At 44.9% G+C, this 14,553-nt stretch overlaps 1 long non-coding RNA gene across 1 annotated transcript; it reads left to right on the top strand.

Annotated features, from left to right (window-relative positions):
- The first annotated feature begins 11,670 nt into the window (after positions 1-11,670).
- Positions 11,671-13,648, top strand: LOC134911410 (uncharacterized). The gene is made up of 3 exons (XR_010176544.1): positions 11,671-11,740; positions 11,847-12,028; positions 12,944-13,648. It is a non-coding gene; the product is annotated as an uncharacterized LOC134911410 (long non-coding RNA).
- The last annotated feature ends 905 nt before the right edge of the window (positions 13,649-14,553 follow it).

Raw genomic sequence — 14,553 nt, 5'->3', positions numbered from 1 at the left:
TGGAAAAACGCAGGCGGGCTCAGGTGTTTGCAGGGCGGGTGTCTGACGTCAATTCCGGACACGAACAGGCTGAAGTGATCGCATCGGCTGAGTAAGTTCAACCCTACTCAGAAACAGCACAAAACTTTTTTGTACCGCTCGGCTGCAAAAGCGTTTGCACACTTGCAAAGCAAAAATACACTCCCCTATAGGCGGCGACTATCTGATCGCAGCGCTGTAAAAAGTAGCTAGTGAGCGATCAACTCAGAATGACCCCCTTGGTTCCAGAGACTGATCCAATTTGTCTGTTATTTGAGGCTGCAAGGTGGCTCTTCAGACTGCTCACACAAAGTTCTGACAAGAGTTACTGTACTTGTATTTAAAATGTTTTTTTGCATTTACAATTAAAAAGGGTTTTCTCTATAAAATTGGTTGTTGTATTGTTTTGCTTGACAGGTCTCATACATAGATTAGATATGATTCATTTATGCAATGGTCTACAATTTTCTTACTGTAACAGTGCACTGTTGCTTAGAGAGGTCTGGTGTGCTACAAAGGATTATATTATTTTAGATATAATTTGTTCCTGTCTTGATAATCCCCTAGTATCATGGGATAGTTTCTTTAAACATAGTTGGAAGTGGTTTCTGCCTTGTAGAGACATACAGTATGTGGTTGTCTGGACTGTTGTCTTGGCTGCATCTGTGGTGGAGCCTGGTGTATGCTTAATTTAAAGGGAAAGGGTTAGTTCATTACAAAGAAAAAGCATGAAAAACAAATCTTCGGTGCTTGCATTGTCCTGGTCCCAAGCAAATTATGGAGGGATCCAAAAGACAAGACCATAAATCCATGCAAAAGGAGACAGGACCATAGGAGGGTTTAAAAGCTACCTTCACACATGGATTTACTACATTCAGGTAAAACATTCATCCTATAACATTCCAGGTAGAAAGAGCTGGGAAAAATATATATATAAGATAACCATTTTCTCACATTTAAAGTAGACCCCCAAGTTCTGGTTTTATCAAAACTGCCCTCTGTGATTTGTTTTTGTATTCTGTTTTTTGCAAAACCACCCTCACATGTATTGTTTTTGAATCTGAATTGAAATAAATCAAAAATTGCTAAATACAGCTAAAATCATGTCATTTGGGCCTGTGTTTGTTCCTACAGTATTACTAACCTCAATAACATAAATTTCCAGTCATTTCCAGTCAATTTTGACCACCCCACAGCTCACAAAATTGTTCACCAATATAAGCAAATGACTTGCTGGCTAAATGAAATGACAGAGCAGTGGCACATATACATGACAGTTACTTTAAGTATACAACCAATCTATGAAATATTGCGACATAGCAGTGGCTGACAGGATGGCAGTTAAACAGTATGCCAGGCAAGGTAAAGCATTGATTGATCTATTCATTAATTGATTCACATTGATTAATTGATTCAAATTCATTGATATAGAAACTTTAAAAAAAATCACTATTTTTTGTTTTGCAACAACTGAGAAGAGAAAAGGCCATACAGGATGTTAATAGTAGAGATGAGCGGGTTCGGTTTTACTCGGTTTTACTCGGTTCTCAAAACGGCATCTAATTGGCTCACGGATGTCACGTGTTTTGGATAGCCAATAAGATTCGGTTTTGAGAACCGAGTAAAACCGAGTAAAACCGAATCCGCTCATCTCTAGTTAATAGTCAAAGATATCTGACAAGGTATGAAAAAGAAGCCAAGAAAATGAATACTTGCGCTGCAGAGTGTCAGGTCTGTAACTGTGTCTGTTTCCGGAGGGGCCACTAGTGGGTCAGTGGTGGTGCGGTAGAGAAAACGAGGAGGCTGCAGTAAGTTCCTGCGCATATGCACAATGATGTTTTATTTAGCACACAAAGGTATGAACAGCAACTGGAGCAAATGGCAATACAGATGGTATAATAACAGTCACAGGTAATGAGCTGGTCTGGAAACCAGTGTGATTAGCAAACTGCAATGATCGGCCTGGAAGCTGATGGTAAACATTGATGGCCAGCTTGGAAGCCGATGGTAACAGAATCAATATGCAGTAGGTAAGTAATGCAACCGATGGCAGTAAATTCAGGCAATAAGTAACTCCAGTAATCGGTCTGGAATCCGACAGCAATAGATTCACACAGTCAGTAGATATGCACAAAGTCCACATAGCCAACCAAGGCTATAGCAGGAGACAGTTGGTAATATACAAGCTGGTTGTTTTAAGTGTTGGATGCAGATTAACAACACACAGTTGAGAATGGTGAGGCAGCACCTGGAGAGAGTCTCTTACTGCATGTAGAAGTGGAAGCTGACTGTGGAAGGAGTTGTAACAGAGCTGGATGGCTGGAGCCTATAGTTCCACGGAGACACAGGAGCTAGGAAATCACTGGAGACAGGAGACGCTGTGCACTGGATGTGACGCGTTGTTCAAGGCGATGAGACTGAGCCAATGTTCTGGATTTATAACCCCTGGTCAGCAGGCATTGAATGCTTGAATCATGTGTGCAGACACAGCACAGGATTGGGTGCTACAGGTCAGCTGACCACAAGTGTCATGGCGGCGCCCATGCTGTACAGATGGTGGGCACACAGCGGGGTACATGCTGGATGGACTTCAGGGGTACACAGTGACAATGGGTACTGTGCTCTGTGGACAGGGTATTCATGCAGCAGCAAGCTGGGGCTGTGACCTCTGGAGGTCTGCACACCAGCGCGCTGGTGGGATACCACTGAACACTGATTCCTGACAGTACCCACCCTTTTATGGGTGGGCAAAGAACACCCACAAGGCTTGGAAGGAAAAAGTCTATGAAAAGCTTGAACTAACTGTGGAGCATGTACATCAGTGGCGTTGACCCAACTCCTCTCTTCAGGACCATACCCGGACCAGTCAATCAGATACTGTAGATGACCATACCGACAACGGGAATCCAGGATCTACTCATCCTCGTACTCTATGCCCTGATGAGTTTGAACTTTTGGAGCCGCTGGAAGAGCTTTCTGAAAACAGTTAAGAATCAGGGGTCTAAGGAGAGAAATATGAAATGAGTTGGGGATTTTTATATAAATAGGTAACTTCAGCCTGTAGGCCACTGGATTGATGACATGTTCAACTGGAAATGGACCGATGAACTATGGAGCAAACTTCATAGAAGGAACTCTGAGACAGAGATTACGGGTGGATAACCAAACTTTATCACCTGGCTTTAAACTAGGAACTGCTTGCCTTTTCCGATCAGCAAAGACTTTGTACTGGTGAGATGCTTTCTTGAGAGAGAGATTAATCTTTTTCCAAATCTGAGAGAACTGCTGAAGAACTGAAGAGGCTGTGGGTATATCAACAGCGGGAAGATTTTGGAAATCTGGAACTCTGAGATGTTGATCATAAACTGCAAAGAAAGGAATAGTATCAGTGACTGTATGATAACGGAAATTGTGAGCAAATTCGGCCCAATGCAGTAAAACTACCCAGTCGTCTTGTGAAGAAGAGATGTAGAGTATTAAAAAGGTCTCAAGGTGAATGGGCAGACTCTCTCTGTCTGCCCATTCATTTGCAGATGATATGCTGTGGAGAACTTGAGTTTGACTTGTAAAGCAGAACATATGGCCCTCCAGAATCTTGCCACAAATTGAACTCCACGGTTGCATATAATCTCAGTTGGAAGTCCATGTAATCTGAAGATATCACGTAAAAATAACTGTGCAAGTTTTAGAGCAGAAGGCAAGCCAATGAGGGGAATGAAGTGGGACATCTTAGAGAACTTGTTGACCACTACCCAGATGGTATCGTACCCTTTGCAGGGAGGTAGATCTGAAATAAAATCCATCGACAGATGAGACCAGGGATGACTTGGTATGGAATTTGGCAACAGTTGACCAGCAGGAGCTTGATGTGGAACTTTATGCTGGGTGCCCTTGGGACATGAAGCCACAAACTCTTGGATATCAGCTTTCATATGAGGCCACCAATAGGATTGAGACAAGAACTTATAAAGTTTTGAGGATCCCAGGATGACCAGTGAATGTCACGATCCGGGTATCTGGACGCCATTTCTTACCCATCAGATGCCTCCTAAGGCTGGCTCAGCGCTCCAGGACCGGATCCCATCTGTTATCCTGATGTGTACATTCCTGTATCCTCTCCTGTCACTCTGGGACGCTGTCACAGTAAACGCCATATTACACCTGGCATTGGGTCTCCCGCGGCCTCCGCCGCCGTCCCTGAACTTCTGCATGCAGAGTGTCTGAGTGGCGATTACGTCAGCCGCGGCCTCCGCTGTGTCCGCGTGGTTGGATGTGCATCTGTCAGCCTGGCGCCTCCTGTCTCCAGTGGCCGGCGCCGCCATTACTGTTTTCATTACCACATGAATTACAAACCAAACTTCCCTCCAAGTGTCTGCATGGGCGCAGCCATCTTGGATTCTGTCAGCTGATCATTTCCTCCAATCTGTTGTCAGTATTGTTAATCTGCATAATTGCCTAGCCAATCCCTTCCTTGCTGCAGGTATAAATACACTGTGCCTGAGCAAGGAAGGCGTCAGTGCTTTGGTTGTCAAACCTAGTTCCTGTTTGTCTCTCTCCTGTGATTGTCTTCCAGGTTCCAGCTCCTGTCTCAAGACTTCCACCATAGAGACCCGCACCAGCATTCCACCTGCGGTGTAGCCTGACTCTCCAATCCATTGTGGATTCATCTGTTTCCAGCTACAACATTACCTGCTTCCAGCCCAGCTTCCAGCAGAGTACAGCTTCTCTTAAAGGGCCGGTGTCCTTTCTACACTTTACCACTCTCCACCGATATTATTATTTCTCCGCTCTCAAGTTCTACATTTCAGCTCATATTTCATCGCTCCCAAGTTCATTTATTATTTAACTGGTTCCAGCCAGTATCCACTCCGTGCTAACAACAGTCTGGTTCCAGCCAGTATCCACAGCAGCCGTTTTATCTTCAGCAACCCAGCTTTTCCTGGAACACCAGCTGGTACAATCCTGGGTTATCTCCATTTCTACAGTTTGGCCTGGTAAGGACTTTCCATCTAGAAGATTATAAGAACTATCTCACACTACCAGTGCTCTGTGGCTCCTGCCATCCTGTAGTACCCAGGAACTGTATTTATTCTTTGCTGACTTTTATGTTTTCTTTTACTGCTGCTGTGTTGCGGAGTTGTCATAATAAACATCATTGACTTTTATCCAAGTTGTCGTGGTCACGCCTTCGGGCAGTTATTATTCATGTTACTTACATGTCCAGGGGTCTGATACAACCTCCCAGGTTCCGGTACATCTTAGCCCCTACAACTGAGGCTGCCTCCCGTCAGCTCAGGCCCTCAGTTGTGACAGTGAACTTGGAAGTGTGAGCCCAAGACAGGAGATTTGGACGAAGCTCAGGAGAAATGAACATCTTGCCAGGAGGCGGAATTGGAGATACATTAGTGGAAGCAAAAACTACAGGATTGAGAACTGGATGAGAGACTTGCTCTGAAGATTCTTCATTGGAACTCATGGAGCGTGATAAAGCGTCCGCTTTAACATTCTGAGAGCTAGGACGAAACTGCAACTTGAAATTAAAATGAGAGAAGAATAAGGCCCACCTTGCTTGACAAGGATTCAGACACCATGCTGCCTTTAAGCAAAGGAGGTTCTTATGGTCAGTACAGATGGTAATGGGAAACTCTGTGCCCTCCAACAGATACCTCCATTCTTCGATGGCCAGTTTAATTGCTAAAAGCTCCTGGTCACCGATGGAGTAGTTCATCTCAGCAGGCAAGAATCTATGGGAGAAAAACCCACAAGGGTGAGTCTTACCATCGATGCCAGCTTGGGACAAGACTGAGCCAACGCCAACCATCGAGGCATCCACCTCTAGAACGCTGTTGACATCTGGCTGCTGTAACACAGGAGCTGATACAAAAGCTTGTTTAATTTTTTGAAAGGCAGACAGTGCTTCTTCAGATCACTGGGAAGGATTCGCCCCTTTCCGAGTGAGGCAAATAATTGGGGCTATCAATGTGGAAAATCCTTCAGAAGTGCACTTAGACAGTTTACCATAAAGATGATTCTGTTGAAGACATTGAAGAAACTCTTTCACTTGTTGGCGATGGGAAACCAAGTCACGAGAGAAGATCAGTATGTCATCGAGGTATACTACCACATACTTGTACAGAACATCTCGAAATATTTCATTGACAAAGTTCTGGAACACTGCCAGGGCATTACTTAGTCCGAAGGGCATCACTAGATATTCATAGTGGCCATTGCGGTTGTTGAAGGCAGTTTTCCACTCGTTGCCACTTCGGATCCTGATGAGATTATAAGCCTCAAGGAGATCAAGCTTGGTAAAGATTCTGGCACCTTTGACTCTGTCAAATAGTTCCGTAATTAATGGCAAGGGGTAGCTGTTCTTAATGGTAATATCATTTAAACCTTGGTAATCAATGCAGGGGCGTAATCCTCCGTCTTTTTTCTTGATAAAGAAAAATCCCGCTCCTGCTGGAGATGAGGAAGGACGGATGAACCCTTTCTGCAGATTCTCTTTTATGTACTCACTCATGGCTATAGTTTCATGAACAGAGAGAGGATATGTGCGTCCTCTGGGTGGCTTTCTCCCGGGATGAGATCAATGGGACAATCTCATTCCCAATGGGGAGGCAGAACGTCAGTGACCTTTTCACTGAAGACGTCAACAAAGTCCTTGTAGGCCTCAGGAAGTTCGGACTGGGGTTTTAACCCTGAAGATCTCACGGGACGGACTTGAGCCAAACAGGAGTGGAAGCAGGAAGGACTCCATGTTGTGAGCTGTAGTGTGGATAAGTCGATTTGTGGGTTGTGTAATTGAAGCCAGGGCATACCCAGTACGATCTCATAAGTGGCTTTAGGAATTACCAAAAGTTCAATGAACTCATAATGGAGAAAGTCCTCTCCCAGGACCACTGGCTTAGTTTGCTGATTGATGGAACCCTCAGCAATATGACTACCATCCACGGCAGTGAGGTAGACTGGGCGAGACAACTTTGAAACAGGAAGATGGATCTTGTCGACTGCAGCCTGTGCAATAAAATTCTCAGCAGCGCCACAATCTACTAAAGCAGAAAAGGTATGTAACCCACTCTGTGTTTCCAGGGTTACAGGTAGGACGAGGTCTTGAGAAGAAGGAGCTTTGTTTAAAGTTCCTAACTTGACTCCTCCTTTGCAAGTTAGGATCTGGCGTTTCCCAAATGAGTAGGACAGGATCCAATCAGGTGACCAGCAGCAGCACAATATAGGCACAGTCTTTCCCGTAACCTTCTTGACTGCTCCTCAGGGGTTAAGCGGGACCTATTTACTTGCATAGGCTCATCAGAAGCAGTGGGTAGGGACTGTACTTGAGGCATTACTCGATGCTTGCGAGTGTCACTTTGAGAACGTTCACTGGTTCGTTCGCATAAATGCAAGTCCAACTTCACACATAAAGAAATGAAAGCATCCAGTTTTCTCTGGGAGATCTCGGGTTGCCAACTCATCTTTTATATGATCAGACAGTGCATGCCAGAATGCAGCTACCAACGTCTGATTATTCCATTTAACCTCTGATGCCATTGTCTGGAACTGGATGACATATTGTCCCACGGTGCATGTTCCCTGGCGAATCTGGAGGATGTCTGAGGAAGCAGATGTTGTACACCCAGGTTCATCAAAGATGCGTCGGAATGCAGCAACAAATTCCATATAGTTGTTTAGAAGAGAATCTGCTCTCTCCCATAAAGGGGAGACCCAATTCAAGGCAGGACCAGTCAGGAGGGACACAATGTATGCAACCTTTGTTCTAGGTGTCGGGAAGTTCTGCGGCAGCAATTCAAAGTGGACTTCACACTGGTTCAAACATCTACGACACATTTTGGGATTGCCATCGAATTTACTCGGCGTAGGAAGATGAAAGCGGGATACTGGAACGGAAGCAACTGGAGAACTTGAAGCTGTAGAACTGGAAACTGGAACTGGAACTGGAGCTGAAGATGGGGCTGGAGAAATGGAACTTGGAAGGGACTGTTGTAGAGTGCCCAGTCGGGAAGACATCCCTTGCAGAAACTGTATAATCTGCTGTTGTGCAGCCTCTTGACCATCGAGTCGTGACACTAAACGTTGAAGGCCCCCTGCCCCCACACTCTAACCACTGTCTGGGTCCATGGGCCTTGAACAAACTGTCAGGTCTGTAACTGTGAACAGCAACTGGAGCAAATGGCAATACAGATGGTGTAATAACAGTCACAGGTAATGAGCTGGTCTGGAAACCAGTGTGATTAACAAACTGCAATGATCGGCCTGGAAGCTGATGGTGAACATTGATGGCCGGCTTGGAAGCCGATGGTAACAGAATCAATATGCAGTAGGTAAGTAATGCAACCGATGGCAGTAAATACAGGCAATAAGTAACTCCAGTAATCGGTCTGGAAACCAACAGCAATAGATTCACACAGTCAGTAGATATGCACAAATTCCGGGGAGTGGATTAGCGGGACATGGAGTAGGACAAGAGTTTCTGAACTCCCCAGCTTCATACTCCTGATATTGCTCCTGCTGCCCTGTATGGTTGCCCAGAACGCCCAGTATAGCTATCTGAAGTGTTGCTGCCCATTTGGAGCTACTTTTGAGTTGATTCCAGTGCCTTCCTGCTGTGAATATTGCCCCTGAGTGCGCTGTGCTGCCCTGGCCGGGAGCGGCCTGTGTGTGACCGGTGCCATCTTGGGGATCGCTGCAGCCCGCTCTCTGGATCCTGCACTCTCCTGCTGACTAGCCTGTCTCCCGGCTGTGGTGGTTGACTGGCTGAGGGACCATGGTGCTTACCTCCTTCCCTGCCCGCTACACGGATTCCCCCTCTTGGCTGGAGCTTCCGGGACTGACCCACTGGACGCGCGAGACCGTTGGGCACCAGCTTTGACCTGTTCCTGTCTGCGCCTCTCTTGCCATCTGCGCTGCCGAACTCCGACTGGGGTCACTGCTTTTAATGCTGCCGTGGGGGGAAGGGATTGGTGCCTGCTGCGCTGTATGAGTGGGAAAACCCCACATAAACGCTGTGAGACCTGCTGTAGAAGGGACACAATCTGCACTTTACTAGCCTGCCTTCTGGAAATAGGCTCCCTTTATAGGTATTTTACTGGAACCTGTCTACCTCTGTTGCTGGACATTGTGGAGTGGTGAGTGGTGGGGACCCCCTCTCTCCTCTTTCCCCCGCTGTGCCCCTGTGCTGCATACCCCCCTTTGCTGAGCCCTAACATCTCACAACATATACCTCTGGGGTAAAAGTGCACTCCTTGTGTATTTATAAAGAAGTATTTTCAGACCTGTGCCCTCAATCTTTATTATCTGCTGGAGGATTTATAACATAACCTTCGCCTACCTATCTCTAGTTGGGTGGGCCTGATGGTCCGGAGATGCCGCAATTCAGCTGCGGCTCGCTTAGCGCAATTTGATCACGTGGAGAAGTCCCGTTTCCTCTGCATCTTCATCTCCATCGTTAGCTGCCTCCTCTCCCCCTTCCCCCAGTATGGCGCACGTTCCTGAAATTGCTGAAGTTACCATGGGGTAAATTTACTAAAATTCGTATTTGTGCCGATTTGGAGGGAGATTCATCACGAATGACATCGAATGTGTGATTTTGCAACTTTTTGAAAATTTTACGCCTAATTTACTAAGCTGTCGTATTTGTATTTTTCTTGTTTTCCGATGTCGATGTCATTCGTGGTTTTGTAAGCTAGAATGCAGCCGATTTTGTTGTTTTTGCGGCCGTGTTCTCAGTTTTTTTTATGACTGCGTCACATTTATGTTACGGCAGTGTTTATCCGTTCCCGGACGCGTTTTTTTTCTAAGTTTCATTTTTTAACTCATCCGTGATTGGTTTGATTCGTGATGGAGGAGTGTCTGTGCACATTACTATAAAAACGCCCCAAACCGTCCGAACCTCGTGGGTTTAGCAAGTGGAGAGTTGAGAGGAAGGTGTGTTAGGAGTTGGTGAGTTTTTTGGAGTTTGTGGTGGATTTGAGGAGGTTATTTTCGATTGTTGAGTGCTATACTGTGTGTGTAAGTAGTATTGTCATACTTGTTGTGTAGTTATTTAAAAGTCTGTCTAGTTTTTTGTCATTGTTTTTTTTTTTAACGTCTATTGTCATTGTTTGTGAGTGAGTGTGTGTGTGTTTGGTGTGTGGTGTGTAGTGGTAGTGGAGGAGTGTGTTTACTGTTTTTTTTCTCAGTGTTATTTGTTGTTTGTCCTGATTATGTCCCAGTCAGAGGTGAGTGTGGTGGAGGAGGTGAGTGAGAGGGAGGAGGTGAGTGAGACAGAGGAGGTGAGTGAGGTGGAGGAGGTTAGTGAGGAGGAGGGAGAGGTTGCTGCTGCGGCCTCCAGTAATAGTGATAGTGATGGTGCTGTGGCTCTGCAGCCACGCACCACTACAAAGACGGGCTGCAATGTTAAATTCAGCTACGCTGAGAATATGGCTTTGGTGCGGGAGCTGATGAGGCATCATCGGCAGTTGTTTGGCCATGATGCTGCAAAGGTGTCGTCACGCAGGAAGACTGTTCTGTGGGGGAAGGTCGTTGCGGCTGTTAATAATGAGGGTGTGGTGAGGCGGACCAAGGAAACGTGTCGTAAGCGTTTCTACGACATAAAGCGCCGTGTCAAGGCGAAGATGGCCAAAGAGGCTAAATCAGCCCGCCAAACCGGGGGTGGACACCCCTTCCGAGCGTCTTATCGGGATTGGGAGGAGCCTGTGCGTACTCTCATTCCGCCAGAAGTGGTTGGTGCGACTCATGTCCGGGATTAGGATCGGCCAAGGCAGGATGGTGAGTTATTTGTCTTGTTGTTTTAAATTTAAACATCTGTGCTTTGTCCTTAGTTGTCTGAAATGTCTTCTAGCTAATTGTGATTGTTAGTTGGTTCATTCTTCTAATGTGTTGGTGATGCAGTGCAGGCCTGTCCAACCTGTGGCTCTCCAGCTGTTGTAAAACTACAAGTCCCATCATGCCTTGCCACAGTTTTGCTATTAGGGAATGCTAAAACTGTGGCAGGGCATGCTGGGATGTGTAGTATCACTACATCTGGAGAGTCACAGGTTGGCCAGGCCTGATGTAGTGTTATTCTCAATTATGTATGTTTTTTTCCTTTGTATAGTTTTTTTTCTGGTTGCATTGGCCTTTTTCTGGTGTTTTATGTCAAAAGTAAATGTTTGTAGGTGTATTTTAAAGAAGTGTGATGAATCTGTTTAATGCAATTTTTTTTTTAAACAATTTCATAGGATTTATGTTTATTGTGTGTTATTCTGGGTTTTCCTTTGTGTGCTTGATGTGATTTTTCATGCATCTTTGGTTTTGATGTTTACAATTTTTTGCAGATATTTGTGGCTAGTGTTTTCTTGTTAGCATCAAAAATTTGTACCTTAGCGTGCTATATTGTGGTTTTGTCAAGCTACGACGTTTGGGTTTTAAGTAGTATAATATTGTGCATTATGCGCCTTTGTGTATGGATTATTTGGTGAAATTGTTTCTTATTTAAAGTATGCACACCGAATGAAGTCAGGCAGAAAAGCATAAGCATCGTTTAGTTTACTTCTCATCAGGTTCCACATATGTTTACATCACAATAAGGAATTTGCATAATTAAACATATCAACAAAATAGTATGTTCATAAGGCCATTCTTCATATTTCTACAGTACGAAAGAGAAGCAGCACAGCCAGGCCACAGCCCACACTGCCAAGAGATGCAGATGGTGCCAATGCATGTAAGATTTTACTGTAAACACATATTCTGCAAACACATAGAAATACAAAATGTTAATGTTTATCTTATCACATATGTTCTTCTTCTGCAAACCCCCCTCCACTAAGGCGCCCACCACAGGGCTCGGTTACTGTGGCTAGTAGGCCAACCAAGAGACGCCGGCTTGAGGCTGAATCTCCAGCACCAGCATCACCACCCCAACGGCGCATCTCCGCAGTGTCGGCCCTGCCACCAATAGCTCTTTTGGCCAGCCCACAAAGTGAGGATCCACAATCACCTCAGTTGTCTGGTCAGTAAACATAACAATTACCTGTAAATAAGTTAAAAAAACAGTGGGGTAGATTTATTAACCTGGAGAAGGCATAAGGAAGTGAAAAAGCAGTGAAAAGTGCAAGGTGATAAAGGCAGCAGCACAAAATAAACACAACTGTTAATTTACATATTGGAGCTGTTTGCCTTGTGCCTTTATCACCTAGCACATATCACTGTTTTTTCACTTCCTTATGCCTTCTCCAGGTTTATACATCTGCACCACTGTTTGTGCACAGCAAAAAAAAAGACACAAATGACCAGTCATCCTTGTGTTTCATCACCAACAACAAGCACATGGTGGTAAGGTTTTTTTAGATGGTTAATTGACAGATGTGATGTTGGCCATATCAACAAATATTTATAGTTTTAATTTTTGCTAAAAACACCTACATAAATGTTCAGTCTCATCCAATTGTTTTGTATGGCCAACATCACCAGTTCGAAACATAGGGCACCTTAATACTTTTTCACCCATTGTTAATGTGTACATTTTAGACCACTATATTTGTTAACGTTTTGGGCAGACCACTGACTGCCTTGAACAATGTATGAGTGTATTGGTCAACACATTTATTGTATTGTGTGTGTTGTTACAAAGGAAGCTTCATACCCAATATGTAAATGTAGTAATTTGTATTTGTTAGAGTTCTTCGTGTTCGCACATTAATTATGGCTCAGAGTCCAACAATTCCCTCAAACTTAATACAACTGAGTAGTGAATGTTAGAAGCCACAAACTTATACAAAAAGGTGAACAACATAGTTAAGTTTAGCCCACAATCTATTTATCAATTCCTACATGAATATTAAGAAGTAATGCATGTTGACGTAAAGCTATAGTAAGACCAATGCTAAATAATTACTAAATAGTGGCTGTCTTCAACCCCATACAGAACCAGCCATCATGACTGAGGATGCCCAGCAGGAAAGTGACCAGCAGGAAACCTACACCCTAAACCTGCATCCCATCGATCCTACCCAGCCAACCACGCCGTAGGACATACCCCAACCACCCCAAACATCCCACATCCCCCAATTGAGCACAACACCACCCCAGACACAAATAGGCCCTGAGTTTTGGAGCCGTTGGGCCTCACAACAGGACCAAAACTATGCGTGCCACAACACCCACAGCCAATACCTGGTAAGTCTGCCCCATCATCTGCCTAGACTGAGTCGAAACTCAGGCAGACTTATAGTTCAGGTGGGCAGAATTGCCAATTCTATGGAGCAGATGAGGGCAGACAACTCCCAAATGCAAGACAATCTCCAACGCATCATGGATGAACAACAGCGGCAGCACCAATCCCTAATTCAGCTAATCCAACACAACCAAATTGTAAACGACAACCTGTCCAGAATAATAGCTAGCAACACTGCCGCTAATACGCAACTGACTGCAAGCCTCAATATACTCAGTCAAAGCCTTAATGTGTTGGCATCACACCAAGTCAGCTCTAGCTCGGGAACAACTACACCAAGCCAGACCCCAGTTCAATCCCCAGTTAGACGCTCCAGTAGAACCGGGACCAACGAGCCAGCCCAATCCTCGGCACCCAGCACACACACACAAAATTTTTTTATCATGCCTGCTGATAATAGTTTGTACATTAAAAATTATGTTTATTTGTTTGAACAAAAATGCCTGTGTTCAACTTAATAAATTGTTAACACGGAATATGTGAATTGTTTAATTATCTACACAAACCACCACCTGCACATTAGTGTCTTGGGCCAGATGTCTATTGGTATAAATATATTGCCTGCCCCTAGGTGGCCTCAGCTCAACGTGTGTGTAATCTATGGCAACCAGCACATTGGGCATGGCCGTAACATCAGATAAAGCTACCCTGACTGCATGCCACCTCGACTCCTGGGTAGGGAAGCAGAGAGAGGCATCTATGTGGCCATCCAAGACATCTAAAACCTGAGTGGGCATTCCTAAATTAAAGGCGAGTGTCATGACCTGTAATCAATACAATACTGTGTTATATTACATTACAGAAGCAGCACTTAGACATAGACGTGTATGTATGTTTTAACTCACCTGAATTAAATATTTAGAAAAAGTGGCCTATGAGATACTAATGACATCGCCAGTCACAGGCTGGAAGCTGCCAGTAGCCATAAAGTGCAACACAGCCAGGAGTTTGTGCCGGCCTGAGACAGAGCGAGAGCGTGCTGTCTCAGGGTCTAGGTTCAGTTTGGCAAGGTCATACAGACGGAAAATGTTATTTACATTTAGTCGGACCATCTGTATAACATGGTCATCAGCCAATTTGTTATAGTTTAAACGCCCACTAAAAAAACAAGCCATGTCCAGCCTACGCGGAACCTGTACAACCTGCTGACCATGCTGATTTCTCTGACGTCCTAGTGGATGCTGGGGACTCCGTAAGGACCATGGGGAATAGACGGGCTCCGCAGGAGACTGGGCACACTAAAAGAAAGATTTGGTACTACCTGGTGTGCACTGGCTCCTCCCTCTATGCCCCTCCTCCAG

The sequence above is a fragment of the Pseudophryne corroboree genome, chromosome 4, assembly GCF_028390025.1.
Source record: "Pseudophryne corroboree isolate aPseCor3 chromosome 4, aPseCor3.hap2, whole genome shotgun sequence".
NCBI lineage: Eukaryota > Metazoa > Chordata > Amphibia > Anura > Myobatrachidae > Pseudophryne > Pseudophryne corroboree.
Note: the sequence above shows the minus strand (reverse complement) of the source record. Positions and strands in the feature narration are given on the sequence as shown.